This window comes from Microcebus murinus, chromosome 10 (genome assembly GCF_040939455.1).
Source record: "Microcebus murinus isolate Inina chromosome 10, M.murinus_Inina_mat1.0, whole genome shotgun sequence".
Classification (NCBI taxonomy): Eukaryota; Metazoa; Chordata; class Mammalia; order Primates; family Cheirogaleidae; genus Microcebus; species Microcebus murinus.
Window position 1 is genome coordinate 70,724,361 of NC_134113.1, and position 12,637 is coordinate 70,736,997.

Consider the following 12,637-nt stretch of genomic DNA (forward strand, 5'->3'; position numbering starts at 1 on the left):
GTGCGCATGTGCGAGATAGTTCAAAAGTTTGGATCTAAAGACTGAAACAGGATCCGGACTTTTCATCCTGGTTTTCAGGCTGATTTGATACAGCCTGATCTAGATTTTTTGGTTTCCATACAAGGTTTTCCGGGGTTGTTTTTTTTTTTGTTTCCTTTTTTCTTTTTTTTTTGGCATTTTTAATGCTCCCTATATCTGTGGATTGTTGTCTGACATTAATTTAGGAAAATTCTCAGTTATCATGGTTTCAAATATTTCCTCCATTCTTTACTCTTTCTTTTTCTTCTGTTGTTCCCATTATGTGTATGTTATACCCTTGTAGCTTTCCCACATTTCTTGGAGATTGTGTTCTTTTTTTTGTTCAGATTTTTCCTGTTCACTTTTCAGTTTTGGAAGTTTCTATTGATATATCCTCAAGCTTAGAAATTCTTTATTTTCAATTTTCATTTAATTAAAATTATGGACACATAATAGTTGTATCTCTTTATAGGGTACATCTCATGTTTTGATACAGGCACAACATGTGAATAAAGTTCAGGTAATCATCTCAGACATTTGTCATTTCTTCATGTTATGACCAGTCCAATTCCATTAATTAGTTGAAAGAATATGTTAATTTATTGTTGATTATAGTCACTTTATTGTGCTATCAAATATTTTTTCCTCTATCTAATTATCTAATAATATTTTTACACCATTAACCATCCTCACAATATCTGCCCCCCTCTGCTTCCCTTCCCAGACTCTGGTAACCATCAGCCTACTCTGTCTCCATGAGATCAACTGTTTTTAATATTTACCTCCCACATATGAGTGAGAACATGTGAGATTTGTCTGTGTTTGGCTTCTTTTAACATAATTTTCTCCACTTCTATCCATGTTGTTGTACATGAAAGAATTTCATTTTTTGTGGCTATATATTATTCCATTATATACATGTACCACAATATCTTTATTCCTCCGTTGATGTACATTTAGGTTGATTCCAAATCTTGTCTACTGTGAATACCACTGCAATAAACATGAGAGTATAGCCATCTTTTGAATATAATGAATTCCTTTCTTCAGATTTATACCCAGCAGTGGGATTGCTGGGTCATATGGTAGTTCTATTTTCAGTTACTGAGGAACTTCCATAATGTTCTTGATAGTAGCTTCAGTAATTTATAGTCCCACCAACAGTGTATGAGAATTCCCCTTTCTTTATATCCTCACCAGCATTCATTATTGCCTGTTTTTTGATTAAAAAAACCATTTGAACTGGGGTGAGATAACTCATAGTTTTCATTTGCATTTCTCTGATGACTAATGATGTTGAACATTTTTTCTTATACCATTGGTATGACGATTTGTATATCTTCTTTAGAGAAATGTCTATCCAGATCCTTCACCTGTTTTTTAATCAAATTATTTGACATTTTTCTATTGAGTTGTTGGAGCTCCTTATATATTCTAGTTATTAATCCATTGTCAGATGGATAATTTACAAATGTTTTCTCCCATTCTGTGGGTGGTGTCTCCACTCTGTTGATAGTTTGCTATGCGGAAGCTTTTTAGCTTGATGTGATTCCATTTGTCCAATTTTGCTTTGGTTGACTGTGCTTTGGGAAAATTCCTAAAGAAGTCCTTGCCCAGATCATGTCCTGAAGTACTTCCCCAATGTTTTCTTTTAGTAGTTTCAAGTTTCAGGTCTTAGATTTAAGTATTTAATCCCTTTTGATTTGATTTTTATATATGGTGAGAGATAAGGGTCTAGTTTCATTCATCTGCATATAAATATCCAGTTTTCCCAGCACCATTTCTTGAAGTGACTGTCTTTTCCCTACTGTACGTTTTGTCATCTTTGTCAAAGACAAGTTCATTAGAGACGTCTGGATTTAGTTAGGGTTCTCTACACTGTTTCACTGTCCTATGTCTCTGTTTTTATGGCAGAACCATGCCGTTTTATTACTGCAGTTCTCTAATGTAATTTGAAATCAGTTAATGTGATTCCTCCAGTTTTGTTCTTTTATTCTCATGATGGCTTTGGTTATTCTGGGTCCTTTGTGGTTCCATATAAATGTAAGGATTATTTTTTGTATTTCTGTGAAGAATATCAATTGCTATTTTCATGGGGATTGCACTGAATCTGTTGATTACTTTGAGTAGTATGGACATTTAAGCAATATTGATTCTTCCCATCCATGGCCATAGAATATCTTTCCCTTTTTTGTGTGTGCTCTTCAATTTCTTTCATCAATGTTTTGCAGTTTTCATTAGAGAAGACGTTTGCTTCTTTAGTTAAGTTTATTCCTAGGTATTTTATCTGTAGCTATTATAATGGGATTGCTTTCTTGGTTTCTTCTTCACATTGTTTACTGTTTACATACACAAATGCTACTGATTTTTGTATTTTGATTTTATATTCTGCCACTCCAGTGAATTTGTTCTAATAGTGTTTTTGTGTGTGTGTGTGTGTGTGAAATCTTTAGGTTTCTCTAGATATTAGATCATAGCATATGAAAACAAGGATAGTTTGACTTCTTTCCAATGTGGATTCCCTTTATTTCCTTCTCTTATCTGATTGTTCTAGGTAGAACTTCCAGTACAATGTTCTGTAATAGTGGTGAAAGTGGGCATCCTTGTCTTCTAAATCATAGGGGAAAGACTTTCAGTTTTTCCCCATTCAGTATATTAGTTGTGGTTCTGTCATACATAGCTTTTATTGTGTGAAGTAAACTCGTTCCATAGCCAGTTTTATGAGAATTTTATCATGAAGGGATGTTGAATTTTATCAAATGCTTTTTCAGCATCAATTGAAATGATCATATGTTTTCTGTCCTTAATACTATTGGTTGATTTACATATGTCGAACCATCCTTACATCCCTGGGATGAATCCTACTCGATCAAGACTAATAATCTTTATAATGTATTGTTGAATTTGGTTTGCTAGTATTATGTTGAGGATTCTTGCACCTATGCTCACTAGAGAAACTGTCCTACAGTTTTTTCTGTTGTGTCTTTGCCTGTTTTTGGTATCAGGGTGATATAAGCCTCATACAAGTTTGGGAGTATTCCCTCCTCCTTGATTTTCTGGAGTAGATTAAGTAGAACTGGTATTAGTTCTTTGAATGCTTACTAGAAGCAAGTGAAGCCATTAGGACCTGGATTTTCTTTAATGGGAGACTTTTTATTACAGCTTCTATCTTGTTACTTGTTATTGATGTATTCAAGTTTTGTATTTCTTTGGCTCAGTCTTGGTAGGTTATGTGTGTCTAGGAATTTAACCATTTCTTCCACATTTTCCAATTTATTGGCATATAGTTGCTCATAGTAGTCTCTAATGATTCTTTAGATTTCTGCAGTATCCATTCAAATGTCCCCTTTTTCATCTCTCATTTTATTTGAGTCTTCTCTCTTTTTTCTTAGTCTGGCTAAAGGTGTGTCTATTTTGTTCATCTTTTTTAAAAAAACACCTTTTTGTTTCATTGATCTTTTGTATTTTTTAATTGCATTTATTCATACTCATTTCTTTATTATGTCTTTTCTTCTAATTTGATGTTTTGTTTGCTCTTGTTTTCTACTTTTTGAAATGTATCATTAGGCTGTTTGAGGCTTTTCTACTTTTTTGATGTAGGGAATTATCACTATAAACTTTCCTTTTATTACTACATTTACTGTATCCCATAGGTTTTGATATGTTGTTTTCATTCCTATTTGTTTTGAGAAATTTTTAAATTTCCATCTTAATCTCATCATTGACCCACTGGTCATTCAGGAGTATGTTGTTTAATTTATATTTGTTTATTTTCCAATGTTCCTCTTATTAATGATTTCTAGTTTCATTCCATTGTGGTCAGAGAAAATACTTGGTATGACTAAGATTTTTTTCAATTTTGGGGGACTTATTTTGTGGCCTAACATATGTGTCCCTTGAGAATGATCCATGAGCTGAGGAGAAGAGTACATATTCTGGAGTTGTTGGATGAAACATTCTATGAATATCTATTGGATCCATTTGATCTATAGTGCAGGTTAAGTCCAATGTTTCATTGTTGATTTACTGTTTGGATGATTTGTCCAATGCTACAAGGGGAGTGGTGAGGTCTCCAAAAATTCTTGTATTGGGATCTGTCTTTAGCTGTGGTAAAATCTGTTTTATATATCCAGGTGCTCCAGTGTTGGGTGCATATATATATATAGAATTGTTATATCCTCTTGTTGAATTGACCTCTTTATAATTATGTAATGACCTTCATTATCTCTTTTGACACTTTTAATTTTGAAATCTATTTTATCTGTTACAAGTATAGCTACTCCTGCTGTCTTCTGTTTCCATTTCCATGCAATATTTTTTTCCATCCTTTATTTTCAGTCTCTGTATGTCTTCTCGGTGAAGTGGGTTTCTTGCAGACAGCATACAGTTGGGTCTTTTTTTCCTTTTTATCCATTAAGCCACTCTATGTCTTTTGATTGGAGAGTTTTCTTCAGTCACATTCAATAATTATTGATAGGTAAGGACTTACTACTATTACATTGTTTTTTGATTTCTGGTTGTTTTGTGGTCCTGTCTTTGTTTCTTTCTTCCTTCTTGTCTTTCTTTGTTAAAAGTGATTTTCTTTGGTGGTGTGTTTTCTTGTTTTTCACTTTTGTGTATCTGTTGTAGGTTTTTTGATTAGAGATTACTATGAGCTTGCAAAAACCATTTTATAACCAGTTATTTTAAAGATATGACAACTCTGCTTACAAACAAAAACTAAGAAAAAAGAGAAATTTAACAGAAATTCTATCCTTTAAAAACATCTCCCTACTTTTTAACCTTTTGTCTCCATCCATATCTTTTATGCTATCTCTCTCTCCACTGAGAAGTCTGCTGCTAGATGTATTAAAACATATAAACTCCTTTATGTGTGTGTGTGTGTGTGTTTCTTGTTTCCCTTGGGATCTTTGGGAGCTTGATTCTTTTTTTTTTTTTTTTTGAGACAGAGTCTCACTCTGTTGCCCAGGCTAGAGTGAGTGCCATGGCGTCAGCCTAATTCACAGCAACCTCAGTCTCCTGGGCTCAAGCAATCCTTCTGCCTCAGCCTCTCGAGTAGCTGGGACTACAGGCATGCGCCACTATGTCCGGCTGATTTGTTCTATATATATTAGTTGGCCAATTAATTTCTTTCTATTTATAGTAGAGACGGGGTCTCACTCTTGCTCAGGCTGGTTTTGAACTCCTGACCTCGAGCAATCCGCCCGCCTCAGCCTCCCAGAGTGCTAGGATTACAGGCGTGAGCCACTGCGCCCGGCCGGGAGCTTGATTCTTAAGTTCCTTGAGACAGCCTTGTTTGGGTGTAATCTGGCAGGCATTCTATGACCTGATTGTACCTGAACATTGACACCTTTTTCTATGTTATTATTTCTTTGAATAAACTTTCTAACCCAGTATCTCTCTGTACCTCTTCTTTAAGCCCAATAACTCTTAGATTTTCTCTTTTGAGGTTATTTTCTAGATCTTGTAGGTGTACTTTATTCTTTTTTTTTTTATATTTAGGTTAAAGTAATCTTTTAATTAAACTCTAATATTAAGAAAATGAAATAACCTTGGGAACATCTTATGAATCCAATGAATACCAAAAGTGGGAGGAAATTATGAAAGGAGAGTCAGGCCAGCTGCTGAGATATTACAGTCGATGGGCTCACTGCTCTCGGTCTTCCCCAACCTTCTTCTCCCTGTAGCCTGTGTGGTAGTTTTAGAAGGAAAACCTTATCTGGGGCCAGGTGCGGTGGCTCACACCTGTAATTGTAGCACTCTGGGAGGCTGAGGCAGGAGAATCACTTGAGGTCAGGAGTTCGAGACCAGCCTGAGCAAGAGTGAGACTCCTGTCTCTACTAAAAATAGAGAAAATTAGCGGGGCAACTAAAAACAGAAACAAAATTTTAGCTGGGTGTGGTTGCACACGCTGGGGAGGCTGAGGCAGGAGGATCGTTTGAGCCCAGGAGTTTGAGGTTCCTGTGAGCTAGGCTGATGCCACGGCACTCTAGCCTGGGAAACAGAGCCAGATTCTGTCTAAAAAAACCCAACAACACCCCCCCCCAAAAAAAAGCCATCTTATCTGTTTTCTCTCTTGACTAATAGTCCTCAGTAGCTCCCCATTACCCCCAAGATACAATTAAAAATGTTGGCTTGATAAAGGCCTTTCAGGGTTCGGAATTTGCCTTACCCACTCTTCCCTACCCACCATGCCTGTGTGCTTGCCTGAACAGCTTTCAGATCCTGAACATTCTGGACTCCTGGGATCTGCATCTGCGGCACCCTCCACCCGCACCGTTTCCCATCCACAGAGCTGGCTCCTACTTACCCTTCAGTTTTTAGTGTAGACGACCGCTCTCCCAGCCCGCCAGAGCCTGGTGCTCCCATGCGCCTCTGCCACGGCATCTCTACTTTATTCTTATTCTTTTTTTCTCTTCTGACTGTATTTTCGATAGCCTGTCTTCAAGCTCACCAATTCTCTCTTCTGCTTGGTCAATTCTGCTGTCAAGAGAATCTGATGTGCTTCTCTGTTGGTCAATTGAATTCTTAGCTCTAGAATTTCTACTTGTTTTTTAAAGTATGTCAATCTCTTGGTTAAACTGACCAATCTCTTGGTCAATTTCTCTGATGAGCTTTTAAATTCTTTCTCTGCATGAAGCTTGAAGTTCATCGAGCTACTTCAGGACAGCTATTTTGAATTCTTTGTCTGAAAGGTCACCTATCTCCATCATGCTGGGATTGGTCACTGGTACCTTATTTAGTTTTTTTGGTGAGGTCCTGTCTTCCTGGATGTTCTTGATGCTTTTGGATGTTTGTCAGTGTCTGGGCATTGATGAATTAGATATTTATTTTAATCTTCACAGTCTGGGCTTGTTTGAACCTGTCCTCTTGACAAGCCTTTCCAGACACTCACAGGGAATTGAGTGTTGTGGTCTAAAGCTTTGTTCATGCAACCCTATCAGCACTGGGCCAGTAATGCTGTGACTCTTGCCGACTTCTGATAGCACCACCTTGGTGGACTTTGGTGAGATATGGGAGGATTCCTGGAATCCAGGCAAAGTTTCTCACTGTCCTCCCTCACTCTCTGTGCTGGGATGCTGGAATTGGGGGAAGAGTGATGTGGGCACACCCTTGTGGCCTCCAGCGCCTGGTCACACCTAAATCTAGTCCAACCTCACCCAAAGCCATTGGTGACTGCTGCCTTACTACCTGATGTGTATTCAAAGCCCAACGGCTCTTTAGTCAGTGGGTGGTGAATCCTGTCAGGACTGGGTCCTTCCCTTCAGGGTAGCCTGTTTCCTTCTGGCCCAGCAAGGGTCTAGAACTGCCATCCAGGAACTAAGGCCTGGACTCAGACTTCAGGAGTCTGCTTGGTACTTTTATTTACTGTGGCTGAGCTGATACCCAAGTTACAAAACAAAGTCCTCTGACCTCTTCCCTTTCCTTTCCTCAAGTGCAAAACAATTCTCCCTGACCCGTAGTGTCTGGAGTTGGGGGAAGGATGACATAGGCACTGGCATGGCCGCAGTTGCTGGTGTCTCACTGGGTCATGTGAACTCCACATCCACTGACACTGCGCCAGCATAGTCACTGGAATTACCCAAGGATTGCCACCCTGGTGGCCTAACTGCCTTATGAGTTTAATTCAGACCCCAGGCTGTTCTTTTTCTGCCAGGGTTGTGGCTGGTGGAAACTAGGTTTTCAGGGCGGAAGATTTCCCTTGGCCAGGCTGGTCAAAATGCTCCCTCTGTCAGCATCAGCAGAATTCTGCCCTGTGCTGTGTTCCCCTGTGCCGGCGCTGCCCTGAATTTCAGTGCGAAGCCCTGTATCACTTCACACTCTCCCCTCCAGGTATACAGATTCTGGCTACACTTAGAGAGCTCACGGGCACTGCTGGGGCCTGGGGGCCGGGTGCCGTAGGCTATGCAGCACTATCTTTTCTACCCTCTTCAGTGCCTCTTTCCTTGATACAATGTTAGAACCAGGTAGTATGATTGCTCATCTGCTTTTTGGTCTTTTGAAAGTGCTTGCTTGCATGGATAGTTGTTGAATCTGGTGTTTGTGCAGAGGGACACTTGCTGGATGTTTCCATTTGGCCATTTTGTCCTGCCCCCCTTTTAGCTCAGAAATTCTTTCCTGAGCTGGGTCCAGTCTACTAATGAGCCCATCAAAGGCATTCTTCATTTCTATTAGTGTGTTTGATCTCTAGCATCTCTGATTCTTTCTTAGAATTTCTGTCTCAGTTACCACCACCCATCTGTTCTTACATGTTGTCCACTTTTTCCATTAGAGCCCTCAGCACGTTTATCATAGTTGTTTTAAATTCCTGGTCTGATGATTCCAAATCCCTGCCATATATGATTCTGGTTCTGATGCCTGCTTTGTCTTTTCCCACAGTGTTTTTCACCTTTTAGTATGCCTTGTAATTCTTTGTTATTAATAAAAGCTGGGCCTAATGTACTGGGTTAAAGGAACTCTGATAAATAAACCTTTAGTGATATAGTGGTAAGGTGCTGGTGGAGGAAAAGAATTGTATAGTTCTATGATTACGTTTCAGTCTTTTAGTTAGCCTGTGCCTCTGGGCTTCAGACTTTACAAATTGTTTCTTGGGTTTCTCTTCCTCAAGGTGGGAAAGCTAAAGGAGGCTGGACTTAGGTATCTCTCTTCTCCCACTTGGAAAGCTAAAGCAGGCTAGTGGGCCCCTCCCCCAGGTCAGTTAGGCTCTAATAAAATCCCAGTAAGTTAGGCTCTGGTAAAAGAGTTTCTTCTGAGGGCAGGCCTTGTTAAAAAGAACAGAATGTTCTGGCATAATTCAAAATGTTACTTTTCCTCTCTCCCTGCCACAGGCAAAAGGGGATATTTCTCTGATCTTCACTGTATAAACCTTGTACAGCAGATGAAATTAAAATTCAATTAAGTGGGTAGGGGGCAGTTGTGGGGGAAGGAAGAACCTCACTATGACTGGGCACTATGGAGTCTTTAAACTCTCAGACTTGCTCACACTGAGCTTCCAGCAATTTGTCAATTACAGTTTAGGTTTTTCCTTCTCAGCCACTGGTTCCAGTGGAGGTTTCTGTTTGTGCGTTTTCTGCTCCAGTAAATTGTGATTCTCTCTGTCTGTCTGTCTGTTTCTTTAATTTGGGGGGCAGTGATTGTCCTATGACTTCACTTCTCACACAGACAGTTATTGATTTTCAGTTTGTTCAGCTTTTTACTTGCTAGTACAGAGTATGACTTCCAAGGTTCTTATGTGCCAGACCAGAAACCTAATAAGCTTCATCAACTCTGAAAAATATAGTTTGAAAAACTCCAGCTGAAGTAAACACAACACCTTTTTACACAATTTAAGAAGCCATTTCCTACCAGGAGAAGCTACTAGACAAATGAACAGAAGAGACTGAAGCCTTGTCTGAGGGTTTCATTGGCAGTGGACTTCTTCACCTTATCTTGAGCTCCAAGACAGAGAAGTACCTTTAGAAACAAAAAACAAATCACCTTCATTTCTGAGGTTTAATCAGCAATCTCAGGAAATCTGAAGGTGCTAGTAAGGCAGGCCTCAAGTTGTGAGATGTTAGAGTTTATTTATCAGCACACTTAATAAATATAGCATAGGTATATCTGGCAATTACATAACCTCTTCCTTGAAAAATAAAAAAAGGTATTTAACTGTGGAAAGGAACCTGACAAGTGGAACCTTTTCAAAAGCCATCCACTCAGCGTAAATCATAAAATGTTAATAGTCACTGTACTGACTGCTACCTCTACACCACTGCATAATCCAGCCCTGTGAAATGAATCACATGATAAAATTCTTCTCTCCTCAGTATAACTTACCCTCCTCAGGAAAATGGAGATGAAACATTTCTCATCATATTCTCTGATAAGATTATGATCAGGCTGGTTGAAATCTTCTGATATGCTCTATGTCCCCAGGATTATAGTAGGTCCTATTTAAGTTATTTTTAAAAAGGAAAGGGGCCGGGCGCTGTGGCTCACGCCTGTAATCCTAGCTCTTGGGAGGCCGAGGCGGGCGGATTGCTCAAGGTCAGGAGTTCAAAACCAGCCTGAGCAAGAGCGAGACCCCGTCTCTACTATAAATAGAAAGAAATTAATTGGCCAACTGATATATATATAAAAAATTAGCCGAGCATGGTGGCACATGCCTGTAGTCCCAGCTACCCGGGAGGCTGAGGCAGAAGGATCACTCGAGCCCAGGAGTTTGAGGTTGCTGTGAGCTAGGCTGACGCCACGGCACTCACTCTAGCCTGGGCAACAAAGCGAGACTCTGTCTCAAAAAAAAAAAAAAAAAAAGGAAAGGAGCTGACTCATATCAGGTTGGAATGACAGAATAATGCAGCTGTAAATTTAATGAAAATTCTGAAGACATAAGAAAAATAACTGTTTCAAGGAGAAATATAGAAATTTTAAGAAAACCTGAAATGATTTTTTATTAGTGTTTTCTACATATTAAGAACATGTTTAAGAATGTAAAAGGGCATTTTGTTCATGAAATGATTGTGCACATTAAGTTTTAAAAAATAATTTATTCAGACAATACAAATCAGATGCTCTTTTACAAGGAAATAAAAATTGGCTTTAACTTTGTTGTAAAACAGAGTCAAACAGCTGATTTTTAACATTACCTCTTAATTTGGGGAAACAAGAAAAAAGTTGTGAAGAAAAAAAATAACCTTCTAAAAATGCAAAGGAAATTATATTTTCTGAGTACATACAGTTGTTTGGACTCCTAATCTCCCATTCTTTCTTCCTCACTATACTATTTCTTTAACCAACCTACCTAAGCAAAGCGTAGGTTCTCAATGATTCTCTCTGGCCCATTCATATTCCTGATCACAAACTATTTTTGTAAGTGATCCCAAGATGCAGGTGAATAAAACTTTGGTGTATCCCCTATACTAGGAAAGTGGCCCCCTCCAAATCAAAACAAAACACTCACTAAAAATTTATAACACATTATTTCAGTGAAAATGGATACCTATTCCCTATTAATTTGATACAACTTTTTTGGAAAGCAATATAGTCTGTGCGTATTCTAAATCCTAACTCCATATTTGCCATAGGAATTCAACACAGGAAAGAAAGTTGGCTTGCTAAAAATATTACAAAAAAATGTGTATATTATACAAATAGTATTAAGGGCTTGGTAATTGAAATATTGTTTCCTATATGCACTTCCATGAATTAACGATGCTACCCCCCCCACTCTAAAACATTAGGAAGATTTTGATTAACTGGCATGTCACCTAGTTGCTATGTAATAAACCACCTAAAATGTAGGAGTTTAAGTCAATAAATATTTATTTAGTTCACAATTTGGTGGGTTGTCAATTTCAACTGGGCCCATGTGGGTGGTACTTGTGGTCACTGCTGATCTCACTAATGCATGAGGTCAGTTTCTGGATTGGCTGCATGATAGTTGTCTAAGATGGCCTCGGCTGGGATGGCACATCTACCTGGTCTCTCATCTTTCAGATGGATTTCCTAACCTTATTCATGGCAGCTGAGGAGAATTCTAAGAAAGACAGAAAAAGCATGCACGCTTGAGGCCTAGGCTCAGAACTGGCACATCATCACATCTGCTATATTTTATGGGCAAAATCAAGTCAAAACGTCCACCCAAATACCAGAGGTAGAGAAACAGATTCCACCTCTTGATGAAAGAAAATGCAACATCATATTGTACCATGTATGAATATAGAAAGGAGTAAGAATTGTGACCATTTTACAATCTACTGGGCTACCTTTGGTTTCTATTACTCTTATATAATTCATTTCAAAACTGAAGCCTCTGAGCATTTATTTCATATAGTGACTTAAAAGTATCTGAAAGTATAACTTCAAGAAAGCCTTGCCGGGCGTGGTGGCTCACGCCTGTAATCCTAGCACTTTGGGAGGCCGATGCGGGCGGATCGCTCAAGGTCAGGAGTTCGAAACCAGCCTGAGCAAGACCCCGTCTCTACCAAAAATAGAAAGAAATTAATTGACCAACTAAAAATATATATACAAAAAATTAGCCGGGCATGGTGGCGCATGCCTGTAGTCCCAGCTACTCAGGAGGCTGAGGCAGCAGGATCGCTTGAGCCCAGGAGTTTGAGGTTGCTGTGAGCTAGGCTGACGCCACGGCACTCACTCTAGCCTGGGCAACAAAGTGAGACTCTGTCTCAAAAAAAAAAAAAAAAAAAAAAAAAAAGAAAGCCTTACCTGAGCATCCTAGCCAAAAGTGGTATATTTTAACTTAATTTCTATAAATAATTCAATCACAATGTTCTACGGTATTTTATATGGTAGCTCCTAGTAGACTGCAATTCTTAGAAGGCTAGGGATCAGTTCTAGCTTATTTTCTTCTAATGGGTAATCACTGCTTTCACAATGCCTGTACTCAATAGGTACTCAATCAATATTATTTATTGATTAAATGGCTGAATGAATAAGGGGATGAACTCACTATTAAATTAAAAAGTCATTAAAAAGGGAACTGTCTCAATGAATTTGTATCTCCCATAGCATCTAGGTATTTGCACACAGTAAGCCCTCTATAAATAATTGTTAAGTATATCTTTACAGAAAGAGCAAAAGAAGAATTTGTAGATTAAGAATTCTGGCAAACACTTCTTAT